Source organism: Oryx dammah, unplaced genomic scaffold (genome assembly GCF_014754425.2).
Source record: "Oryx dammah isolate SB20612 unplaced genomic scaffold, SCBI_Odam_1.1 HiC_scaffold_2, whole genome shotgun sequence".
Classification (NCBI taxonomy): domain Eukaryota; kingdom Metazoa; phylum Chordata; class Mammalia; order Artiodactyla; family Bovidae; genus Oryx; species Oryx dammah.
In genome coordinates, this window is record NW_024070186.1 from 83,632,126 (window position 1) to 83,644,151 (window position 12,026).

At 44.4% G+C, this 12,026-nt stretch overlaps 1 protein-coding gene and 1 long non-coding RNA gene across 5 annotated transcripts in view; one reads left to right on the forward strand and one right to left on the reverse strand.

Moving 5' to 3' along the window:
* ATP13A3 (ATPase 13A3) overlaps nt 1-8,262 on the reverse strand; it is a 78,930-nt gene extending 70,668 nt beyond the window's left edge. For 2 of the 3 annotated variants that reach the window (XM_040267610.1, XM_040267625.1), the window contains exons 1-2: nt 8,112-8,262; nt 6,949-6,992 (exon numbers count right to left, since the gene is read on the reverse strand). The gene's annotated coding sequence lies outside the window, so the exon portion shown is untranslated. The remainder of the gene's footprint in view (nt 1-6,948; nt 6,993-8,111) is intronic. The other variant, XM_040267636.1, reaches the window with a different exon arrangement.
* A 481-nt stretch (nt 8,263-8,743) lies between these two features.
* The window catches only part of LOC120883578, a 28,960-nt gene continuing 25,677 nt past the window's right edge, over nt 8,744-12,026 (forward strand). Inside the window, exon 1 of one of the 2 annotated variants that reach the window (XR_005725814.1) lies at nt 8,744-8,812. This is a non-coding gene — a long non-coding RNA (uncharacterized LOC120883578). The remainder of the gene's footprint in view (nt 8,813-12,026) is intronic. The other variant, XR_005725813.1, reaches the window with a different exon arrangement.

The window sequence follows — 12,026 nt, forward strand, 5'->3', positions numbered from 1 at the left end:
AGAGCTAGCTCTCCCTTGTCTAAGACCTGATGACCTGAAGTTCATCAGGCAAACAAGCCGTACAAAGACAAGACGGAATTGAGAGAGGGATGGAATCCAAGTAGAGAAATTACCACATGCATAAGTACTAAGGTGAGAACTCTGAGAAAATGTCAGGGAATACACGTTGCCTGAACTAGCTGGAGCAGGATGGCCTCTGAGGAATGGTTGGCAATGGAGCTTTAAAAGATGGCACAGAATCAAATTATGATGAAAGACCTTGTTTGATAAAGTTACGGATTAACTTGTATGTAATGAAGCTTCTGAACTTCTCTCAACTGAAAGAGACCCAAGGCCATGAGGAGGGGCCCACGTTCCCAAAGGAGACAATGTGAATGGGGTGCAATGCAGCAGTTTTGAGTTCCCTTGTTAGACTGTGTACTTCTAAGAAGGCAGAACTCACTTATCAGTGTATACCCAACATTCAGTCCTGTGCTGGGCACCAACAGGATCTAACAAAGTATCCAACAGTTAGATATGCTAACACAATCTCAGGGCTCAACTAAGAAGCCCTAACCCAGCCTCCTTCCTTACAGCCTATAAAATCACAACTCTTATGCACTACAGTAAGAGGTAATTGCCACAACTTTCAAAAGAACATGCAGAAAGGTCATTCACTATGGGATGCAGAGAAAGGATTTGGGGAAAAAACACATTAAGATGCTTTTGAACCTGACAAAATTAAGCAGTTTTTCTATTCTTCTCACTAAAAACTGAACAGAAAATACCTGTGGATTATAACAAGTATATTTTCACATCAAAAGAACTCAGATAAAAATAGATTAAATAAATAAAATAAATAAAAATAAGTAAATAACAAATAGATAAAACAAAAATCTATTTTAACTAAGAATTTGCTAGATTAGTCTTTCAAGTAATTAAGTGCTACTTAAGCCACTGCCTGTAGTAATTTACATTTTACTTAGTAAACTGAATTATATTATGATAATTAGCAGGCAAGTAAGAACTCTGGTGCTTGGGGATATAATAAAAATAGTAAGGAAAAAATATTTGGTCCAAGAACCAGTGACTCATATTTTAACAAAATCAATCCAAAGGCCACAGAAGTTAAACAAATGTCAAGCCCTCTTTTTAAAGAAAAGATGAAGACTTATTTCACTAATCAGAATTTCTAAATAAGGGAACATAAAATCCTACTAAGAAAACATAAACATATTTTTAAATTTTATAATGTAGCCAGGGAAAGGAAAAAAAAGGTAACAGTAATACAGAGGATTGGGGGGGGGGGGGCAAGAGTCTGAAGACACACCCAGTAACATCAAGATAAAAATATACATCAAATGTATAAGAGACACATAAAATTAACACTTTTTAGGATGTTGCTACCAAAGACGCAAAATCATGGTATTTTTCCTATGAAAAGCCTGAATTAAACAGTGTATCATTATGGTCTGCTACTCTAGTTGAAAAAAACAATCCTCAATCACAATCCACACACTCATCACACACACAGAGAGACACACACAGTGCGACCTGTTTTGACTATGTTAAATATTATTAAACTAACAATAGTAATTTACCAATTATTGGGCCTCTTACCCTCAGAACTCTCTAGGTTTTATTATCTCCATTCAGCAAATGAAGAAACTAAAAACTACTTAACTACAGAGGTAGTTAAGCAATGAGGCTGGAATTCAAAATCTCTTATATGTATAAGGTTCTGAGGTCACATTTTAACCAATATACCATGCCCTCTACTGAGGCATATGACTGTTATATCTTTAGACACCATGACATTTCTTTAAAGAATGGGGTCTTCTTACTGTGCTACCCCCAGAGTGACATTAAGTTCAAATACTTTAGCTTCATGGAAAATATTAACTTATAGTTGTTTCAAGATAATGCAAATCTTGCTCCCAGTAAGGTGACATTCACTCTTAAAAACACTGAAAGTAGCTGAATATCCACCTAAAATTACAAAAAGTACCAACAGTGCCCCAATAATCCCAACTTTATTCCTTAGCCCTTAATTATGCTAGTGTGTGGTATAAAACACCCAGTATGACCCTAGGGAAACAGATTTTCTAAAGCATCTAATTTCTTTCTCTATTATTCACACTGTAGAATCACATCACACATGGATTTAATTACATCAATCCAATTATCTGTGCTGCAAGAAAAAAGAAAAACACTCTAAATAACGGTGGTAGGATGCTTGCCCTCACATCCTTGTCCCAGAGTGAGGAGGTAATGGAGACTGACTCTGCTGTTCCTCAGTCAATCCAAAGTCCAGTCACCCTTCGAGATTACGACTCCAGAAAAAAAAAAGTCACCTGTACTAACAGCTGGGGAAAACATTAGCTTGTGAGAACTGAAAAACAGTACGTCGGTTAACCAGTTTTCAAACTGGTGCCTTCCTAAACCACTTTTTCACAGGTAATTTTGACTACACAGGATTTTACCTTAAATGAGAATTTAAGTCCAAAGCCCCTACATAAAACTGCATTTCACTTTACTCAGGTCTTTAGATCAGAAAGAATTAGGATCCAAAACACTTGTCTTTTATATAGCAGAGTAAGCTACTAACATGTTTTTCATCCTACTTCACAAGTGGGAAAAAGACAGCAATAGGATGCTGTAAAGAAGCCACACTAAACACATGTGAGAGCTGTTCCATGACTTACTTTAAAACAAACTAAAAATGTAACATGATCAAATGATCAAAAGCAATCCTTTAAAGCTGGTTCTCAACAGAGAAAAAAAACAAACCCACGAACATCCACCAAGCTTTGAGATGTGCCATTACTACACAGTTCAAACTAAAGACAGGGTGAAAAGAATACCCAACCAAGAATACATTTGAATCAGTTCTGATGAGATGGATGAAACTGGAGCCGATTATACAGAGTGAAGTAAGCCAGAAAGAAAAACACCAATACAGTATACTAACACATATATATGGAATTTAGAAAGATGGCAATGATGACCCTGTATGCAGGACAGCAAAAAAGACACAGATGTGTATAGCGGACTTTTGGACTGAGAGGGAGAGGGAGAGAGTGAGATGATTTGGGAGAATGGCATTGAAACATGTATAATATCATGTGAGAGTCGAATCGCCAGTCTATGTCCGATGCAGGATACAGCATGCTTGGGGCTGGTGCACGGGGATGACCCAGAGAGATGTTGTGGGGAGGGGGATGGGAGGGGGGTTCATGTTTGGGAACGCATGTACACCCGTGGTGGATTCATGTCAATGTATGGCAAAACCAATACAGAACTGTAAAGTAAAATAAAAAATAAATAAATAAATAAATAAAATAAAATAAAAAAAAGAATACCCAACCAACCGAAAGCTTCTCCTTTACCAACATGCGGTCACTTACCTCTCCAGACATCAGTTTCCTTTTCTATAAAAAGAAGGGACTAATCTAAATAACCTTTGACTGTTCAACATTATTATTTTCCAATCTCATACCTCCTTATTTCAATGTCCAACTCATAAATCTTTTGTGAAAAAAATAAGAAAAACTAAGTAAGAGTCAATTAATCAAGTGTGCTAAGGTAAAACAGTTCTTCACTTCGCTATCAACAACAGTCAGAAATATTTTTATTTAAAATTTTTGAAAAAGATTATATAGACATCAGCAAGTTTCACATCATGTACTCAGGAAATTCTACTCTAACTCACTGTTCCTGGAAATTTTATTTCTAACCTAACTAGTATCTGACTGTCAATGGCTTTTTTTTTTCTGGGGGAGATGGGGGGTTGTGGAGGGCGTGGCTTGTGGGATCTTAGTTCCCCAACCAGGGACTGAACCTGGGGGCAGTGGAAGCGAGCTCTAACCACTGGCCTGCCAGGGAATTCCCTCAACAGATTATTTAAAAGCAAGATCCACAGCAAGTAAGTGAAAGGCTTAACTAGACAGAAATTCTGATTAAGAGATTGATTACAACTTACTTCACTCATCTCAGGTCACAGGCAAAAAAGAGACTTCAAACAGAGTACTACTCCTTCCTGCATTCTCAGCTCATACTAGTTTTAGTGGCCTTTGGTGATAGAAGGGGTGAAAAATGCATTTTCACCTGTAACTTCAAAGACACATGCCTCTGGGCAGCTCCATTTTCATAAATCTGTAAGAACTCTTCCCTTGGGGAGACACCTTATGGTACATAAGTGCTTTTTAAAATTGTTCAGTCTCTAAGTTTGTTATTTGAGTTAATGACTTACCATCTCACCTAGCAAAGGCCCCAGTACAAGCCTTTGGGTTTAAGTATCATGAGGTCTGGTATTAGGAAAGTTCTCTCTGGAGAGTTGTTCTATGGAAACTCTTCAGCATTCCTCATCCTCAACTTTCCTCACTCTCAGACATTTGACACCTGGCCAACTCTCCTTTTCCTTCATTGCACTTTTTTCCTTTCTTACTGAAGATCAAAAAATAATTTCAACTCACCATTGTAACAGTGATCGTTTCTTCCAATCACCATTTATTCATGACATTTCACATGATCTCTATGTTTAATCTTACTAATACAAATGTTTTTATCTCAATTTTATAATTACTAGTTACCATTAATTTTCCTTGTGGCTTCCCTTGTGGCTCAGCTGGTAAAGAATCTGCCTGCGATATGGGAGACCTGGGTTCGATCCCTGGGTTGGGAAGACCCCCTGGAGAAGGGAAAGGCTACCCACTGCAGTATTCTGGCCTAGAAAATTCCATGGACTGTATAGTCCATGGGGTCGCAAAGAGTCGGACGTGACTGAACGACTTTCACATCACCATTAATTCAACATATTCCACCTTATAAATGATACTGACTTTTCTCCAGATTAAAAAGCCTAGAGCCTTTTATTTTTTAACCGGAATGTTAAAATATGTGGCCCAATTCTGATCCTCTCTTATTCCTCTACTCTCAACAAATGAAGATTAAAGACGCTATCATTTCCTTGCACATTACCTGAACTAGTTAAATGGGTCAATTAGAATACAGTTTGATAACTACAGATTTACTCTCTCCAACAAACCAGTGGTCTTCATTTCACACAGAAAAACTATGTTCCAAAACCAAAGACTAAATCTCATCAGCTAACTCTTAGATCCAGATTGAACCAGATGAGCTATATAGCACATTCAGAACACATTCCATCACTGGTCAAACCTTCTGAATATGTATCCAGTAGATCTCAGATATCAGACTGTGTTCCTTTAGCATACCACTGACAGTTGTTTTAAGAATGTTGTTTTCAGTAAGTGATAAGCTGCTGCTGCTGCTACTGCTAAGTCACTTCAGTCGTCTCCGACTCTGTGTGACCCCACAGACGGCAGCCCACCAGGCTCCCCCGTCCCTAGGATTCTCCAGGCAAGAACACTGGAGTGGGTTGCCATTTCCTTCTCCAATGCATGAAAGTGAAAAGTGAAAGTGAAGTCGCTCAATCGTGTGCGACCCTCAGTGACCCCATGGACTGCAGCCTTCCAGGCTCCTCTGTCCATGGGATTTTCCAGGCAAGAGTACTGGAGTGGGGTGCCACTGCCTTCTCCAAGTGATAAGCTGCTAACTCCTATTCAACTTAAGATCCATTCACAAGGTCTCCCACTTAGATTACCCTGTATACCAGTGAACAGAAACCAGCTTTAAATGAACCAAGTAATCAATATTATTACGAAATTCTATTTCTGTCTCCTAAGATTTTAGAAATTACAACCCTTATTGTCATTCACAGGCATGAAGTTCCCATTTCCACAATCACCTAGACCAGTGGGAAAAGTTACAAAAGAAAGACAAAATTCCACAGGATGCCCCATATCACTCATCACTGCCCATTTCCTAGGACTGCCATCAATTTTAGCAATAAAGTATACTCACATCTTGAAACTTTATATTCACAGTGGTTACAAAACCACCATACTAAACAAGCACAGCCAGATTCAGTATATGGAATGTTAGGGGGTAAAAAAACTATTTACTACGTGCCAGGAAGAGTGCTCTTTCCTTTACATACGCTCTCACCTAGTCCTCAAAACTCTGTGATGTAAGTACTAGTATTCTCCTTTGTTAATAAAAAAAGAAAAAAAAAAGAACAGAGAAGTTAAGCAAAATAACAGTACGATAATTTTAATAACCAGAGCTACCCCAAATAAAGCTTCCAAGACAAAGAACTCAGCCCTCTTACTACATAATTTGAACATGGAGTCAAAGTAATGACTGTCAACTTTATTTTCAAAAGAGATTGCTACTTAATATTTTTATTATAACTGCACTACTTAGGATTTAAAGCAACCAAGATCAACATTTTTCCTACTCAATTCTCTAATCAAAAACAGGCTTTGTTGTTCTAATGTTCAAAAATCTCACTTAGCTGTCTCACCCTCACCTGATCTAATGGTGGGTAATGCAAAAACAAGGACAGTAGCAAAAGTACTCGCATGACAGTGATTAATAATAGGCCTGCTATTTCAAGCAACTGCCTTGAAAAGGGGTTGCTAAACCATAATGGGATGCTCACAAACTTTTACTTTGGCAACTATAGCCTATTCTGCAAAGCAACAATCCTAAGAATACCACATATATTCCAGTGAAACAAAATTAATAAACATGTGCTGAATTCTAAGCAAAGGCAGCATTTTTAACTAGGTAATCACCCTTCAAAAGACAATCAAATCAGATTAGCAGCAGTCTTCAGAAAAGTGTTCATTTTGCAATAATCTTAAACGTTCCTGCATTTCTCAAAGATTTAAAAAAATTCTAACTTCTTGACTCAGAGATCCAAAATAGCCATTACATACACAAATGTTCTACTCATTTAGTTTGGAATCATGTGCAGGAAACCTAGGTTTCTGTTTCTAGGTTTACAACTCCATGCCCATTCGTTTTCCACTAATATAACCACTAAATATAGCTCTAAAACACTGATGATTAAAAGTAGTTAATTATGTGAGTGATTCATACCTCCTATGTCCAGACACCAAGATTCAAGGATGTTTCTGTCAGATCTATGGGAAAAGGAATAATAAACACCTGTTACAAAAGGTTTCCAAATTCGGAAGCTCTGAATTTTTGTCAGTCCCCAATCACTGGTGGTGCTGGAGAAGACTCTTGAAAGTCCCTTGGACAACAAGGAAATCAAACCAGTCAATCCTAAAAGAAATCAACCCTGAATACGCATTGGCAAGGGCCGATTGCTGAAGAAGCTCCAATAGTTTGATCACCTGATGCGAAGAGCCGACTCATTGGGAAAGATCCTGACGCTGGGATAGAAGGCAGAAGAAGAGGGCGACAGAGGATGAGATGGTTGGATGGCATCACCCATTCAATGGACATGAATTTGGGCAAACTCCGAGACAGTGAGGGACACTGAGGCCTGGAGTGCCGCAGTCCAGGGGGTCGCAAAGAGTTGGACACGACTTGGTGACTGAACAACAAAATCAAATTCCCTCGGCTCCCCACGGCCGCAAAAGAAAAAGAAAAAACCACGTCACACATCCACCAGAACCTAACTTTTCCGAAGACGTGGGGAGAAGGAAAAGCTATAAAGAGAGCGGTCACGGAAGTACTGGAGGAAAGGGCCCTAGGTGTTTCTAGAGCCAAAGTGAGAGGCCTTTGGCAAGTTGTTAAGTCACTTTTCCTCTCTGGGCCTCACTCGGCTTAATGCGGTGACTGGCAAAGCTACTACTCCGTGATTCCTCAGTAAGCACCCAAGCAAACCCATCAAGCTCCCTGCCAATACCGCTACCTTCGATCTCACCATCTCCAGGACTTTCTAAAAGCGCTGGACCACCTCACCATCTCACTCCCAAACCCCAACGCACTTGCCTCCCCAACTAGCGGCGTGTCCATCCAGGCCTTCACACCCACAACGTGGAGCCCTTCTTCTCGCCGCACCTGTCCCAGACAATCAGCAGTCTTAGCGCTCCCCTCCTCACCCTACACACACCGTCCCCGAAAAATGATGCCCAATTCCGGCCCGAGGAGGCCGACCCCGAGCTCACCTGGTGCCCGCCACCCCCAACAATACCACTCACCTCTTCCAACCTCCCACATCACCACCACCACCCGCTCCACGCCCCGTTCACCCTGCCCTCCGCCGTCACGGGGAAGCTGGAGCCACTCACCTGGCGCCCCCGCGCCGTCTCCCGGGCGGCCTCCCGTCCGGAGCTGCCAAAGGGCCGTGTGGGGCCGGGGCCAGGCTCGCCGCTGTAGCCGCCGCCGCCGCTTCACCTCAGCCCAGCCCCATCGCCCTCGGCCGGCGCCGGCGGCCGCGGGTCGCTCGAGCTCGAGGAGCCGCCGCCGCCGCGCGCTGCGGCTCCGGGTGAGGGGAGGGAGGCGCCGCGGCGGGGCCCGGGCCGAGCCGGGCGCTGGGGCGTCCGCGCTCTCCTCCTCTGCGCCCGCGGCGGCTGCGTGCAGCCAGAGCAGGGCGAGAACAAGGGCGGGCGACAGGGGGAGGTAGGCAGGGGAGGGGGGCGTTCTGCACTCCGAAACTGCCTCTCGCCTCCAGCGACGAAGCGAACCCCCCTCCCCTCAGCGGTGGCGCCTGGATCACGCTGCGGGGCGAGCCAGCGGGCGGACAGGGAGCGCGCGCTGCTAGCTCGGGACTCCCGCGCCGGATGTGAGGTCACGTGCTTGCCTCATCCAGCGCGGAGGGCGGAGGGGCGCAGAGGGTACGCCGGGAGGGGCGGGGCCGGAGTGGGCGGGGCCGGAGTGGGCGGGGCGATGACCAGGCCCCGCCCACACCTTCCCCTTTAGCCCCCCCTTCCCGAGGCTGAAGCAGAAAAGAAAGAGGGATGAAGAGTGCTGCAGAGGAGCTGTCTGTTGGGTAGGTGTTTCTAACGTAGGACGGCATTTTTTTTTTGGCGGGAGGAGGTGATATTTGCCATCTTGGCCGCCGTGCAAACACCAGATTACAGTCCAAATCCTCATTTTATGAACAGGGAAACCGAGTTGTAGTGAGGGGCCTAGCCTGACTTGCCCAGAGTCAAGGTCGCAGAGGTAGCTTGTACAAGAATGATGGAGAGGAGGTCAGATCCTGGCTCGGCTCGCAGTTCCTTAACATTACACTCCCCCTTGCAGAAACCAAAAACTATAGATCGCATTTAACAACCGACTCAGCGGTGCCCAGCCTTGGGAGGAGGATTGGAAGGCTTACCCAAGAGAAAGCTCCCACGAGCCCACTACACCTCCTCCAGCGGTAGGGATTTTCTTCCAACAGCGCTGGATGCAAATTAAATACTTCCCCTAGCAAAAGATTTATCTCGGGGCACAGAGATGAACAAATCTTCCGGCCGGGTGAACAAATCGCGAGTTTGGTTTTAGCGGCGTCCCTTGGGCGACTCGCACAAGGAGCGCACTCAGCCACCTGCTGCCTCGGGCTCCGGCCATCTTTTCGCCCTGAGACTCACCCGAGCCCTTTAGGCCCCGCCATCACTGTTAGTGTCATTCACCTCGCGGCCAACAGAACTCCCATCTGCAGGGGCGGAAGTAAGGAAGAGACTCCCGACCTCTGGTGCACCGCCCTTGGGAGCTTTCAGGCTCTGGTTCCTGGCTACTACACTACAAGTTGGGGGTTGCTGCCCTTGATCCACGACACGTGGTGACACCTCATGTGAGACAACACACACCCATGGCATCGATGTCGCCTAACCGGGAGCCAGGAACACGCTGCTCCTGGGCACCTACGTCACATGGAGCGGGACAGTTTACGCGCACTTTCTCGTACCGCGTGGTGTGGGCGGACATTGTACCCAGATGGATCTATAGCCCTCTCTCCACCCCATGGGGTCAGTCTCACCGTCTGTTTCCTCCCTCAAATGAGTAAATGAGATAAGGAGTGTGGTATTGGACAAAGTATAAGAAGCTGTCTTGGTGGGGTTGAGCCCATAAAGCTTCCTTCCTCACCTCTCGCTGCTCCTTTGATCCTCGCTGTTTTCTCTTGGCCTTTAAACAAACTTAGCTCCTAAAAACAAAACTATGGTGCCCAACCTTCACTCCAAGTGCCCTCTCCAGTTAGCTTCCAAGGGCTCCTCTCCCTCTCATGACCTCTTAAAACAGTGGTCTCTCTGCTGTCTCCACTTCCTCATTTCTAGACACTGGGCATTCCAGCTTCCCCTCTTCTCCCCAACACACACCCTTCCTCACCCTGCTTGGGTAAGAGAACCCCTGACTCTCCAAAATCTTAGTGGCATTCTGCAGGCATTCTCTTTCTGGGTCTCTCTGCTACATTTGACAATTCAGATGACTCCTACCTTCTGGAATCTCAACATTCTCTTGGTTTGCAGAAGAGTATACTCTTCCAGTTCTCACATCTCAGTAAATAAGGCCTCTGCCTCCTTGGGTGGCGTCCTTAAGTGCCACTAATTCTGTGTCTCCACCTTATATGCAAGACTCCGAACCCACAGTTCTTCTCATTCCACTCTTAGGAGATCACCTCTAACCTCACAGTTGCAATTACCCAATCAGCAATTGCAGCCCAGACCTCTTCCACAGGAGTTAGACCCAAATATCCAACTGCCTGCCAGGAAGCTCTATCTAGATATCATAGGGGCACCTCAAACTCAGCTTATCCAAAACTATACTTGTCCTCTGCCTTCAAAGCAGCCCTTCCCTCAGCTGTTGGCACCAGCATCCACAGCCATCAGAATTAGAAAGTTGAGAATGAGTGTGAGTGTTTTATTTTGGCCTTGCAGCAGGGGAGGCGGGATCTTAGTTCCCTGACCAGGGATTGAACCTGCCTACCCATCCCACTTCTTCCCCTTGCAGTGGAAAGCGAAGTCTTACCCACTGAACCATTAGAAAAGTCCAAGTGTGAGTCATTACTGATTCAGCCCCTTGTCTTTCCAATCATCTAGTCATTTCTATTTCACCTCCTTAATAAGCCTCAAATCTCTACCTCCATTTCCACTGGCAAACATTCCAGTCACCCTTTCCCACCTGAACTATTACAGTAGCCTCCTAACAATCTCTTCAGACAAATTCATCCTCCACTCAGCCTCCAGAGTGAACTATCTAAAACACAAACGTATCTAAAATCCTGCAGGAGTTTCCCCTGGTGTCTTGCTGTTACATGTATCTCCAAGGAACCCAACAGGAGTTTGTTGATGCACTCATGCCTTTAAAAGACCACAGAGAGGTCCAGACTTCAAGAAACAGCCAGCACACACAACCAAACAATAAAAAGCTATAGGAAGAAAAAGGGCAATTGAATATTTCAAACAGTTTTCTGTTACAGATGTTCTGGGTATGGAAAAAAGAGAATTTGGACACTGATGGGAGGAGCTCCTGAGTCACTGGGAAAAGCTTGAGCATGTTTATAGGTTAAGGGGAAAGATAAGCTAGAAAAGGAGAAGCCAAAGATGAAGAGAAAGGGAGTGGAGCGAACCTTGAAAAGTTCTGGAAGGCTGGGTGGTTCTTGGCCCAAAATAATTCTGGGCCTGGACCTCTGTTCATGCTGAGCCCAGCCCTTCCTTCCTCTAATTCTACTCATTCCTTAAGGCCCAACCTCCAATTACAACTCCAAATAGGTAACAGTCCACCACGTGTGCCTGTGCTTAGTCGCTCAGTCATTTGGTAAGCTCTCACTTCACTTTCCACCCTTATTCTCAATTGTCTTCTCCTCTTACCATCATCTTACCTTTCTAGTTCATTGGGGGAAAAAAAAAAAAAATTGTAGACAGTCAAGAGGAAACACCCACAAATCTATGCATTAACCCACACCTGCATGGAGTATCTCCCTCACCTTTTTGCAGAGGGGCAGACAGTGCCTCCTTCCAAGAGCTCTAACCCTTTGTAAGTATAGTCCTGGGCCTCCCAAAGGTCACTGCTGTTGCCAACTCCAGTGGATACTTTTCAGTCTTTATCTCTCAGCCCTCTCGGCAACTTTATCTCCCATTCCTGAAACACTTTTCTCTGTTTCAATGTCTCTTTCCTATTTCCTCCTCCCTCCTTGTGTGTATCGTTTCAGACTCGTGTGGCCACTGCCTCTGTCTCACCTCTAAATGGTGCTGCTCCCCAAGGCTCAATCCAGGGCCCGTTTT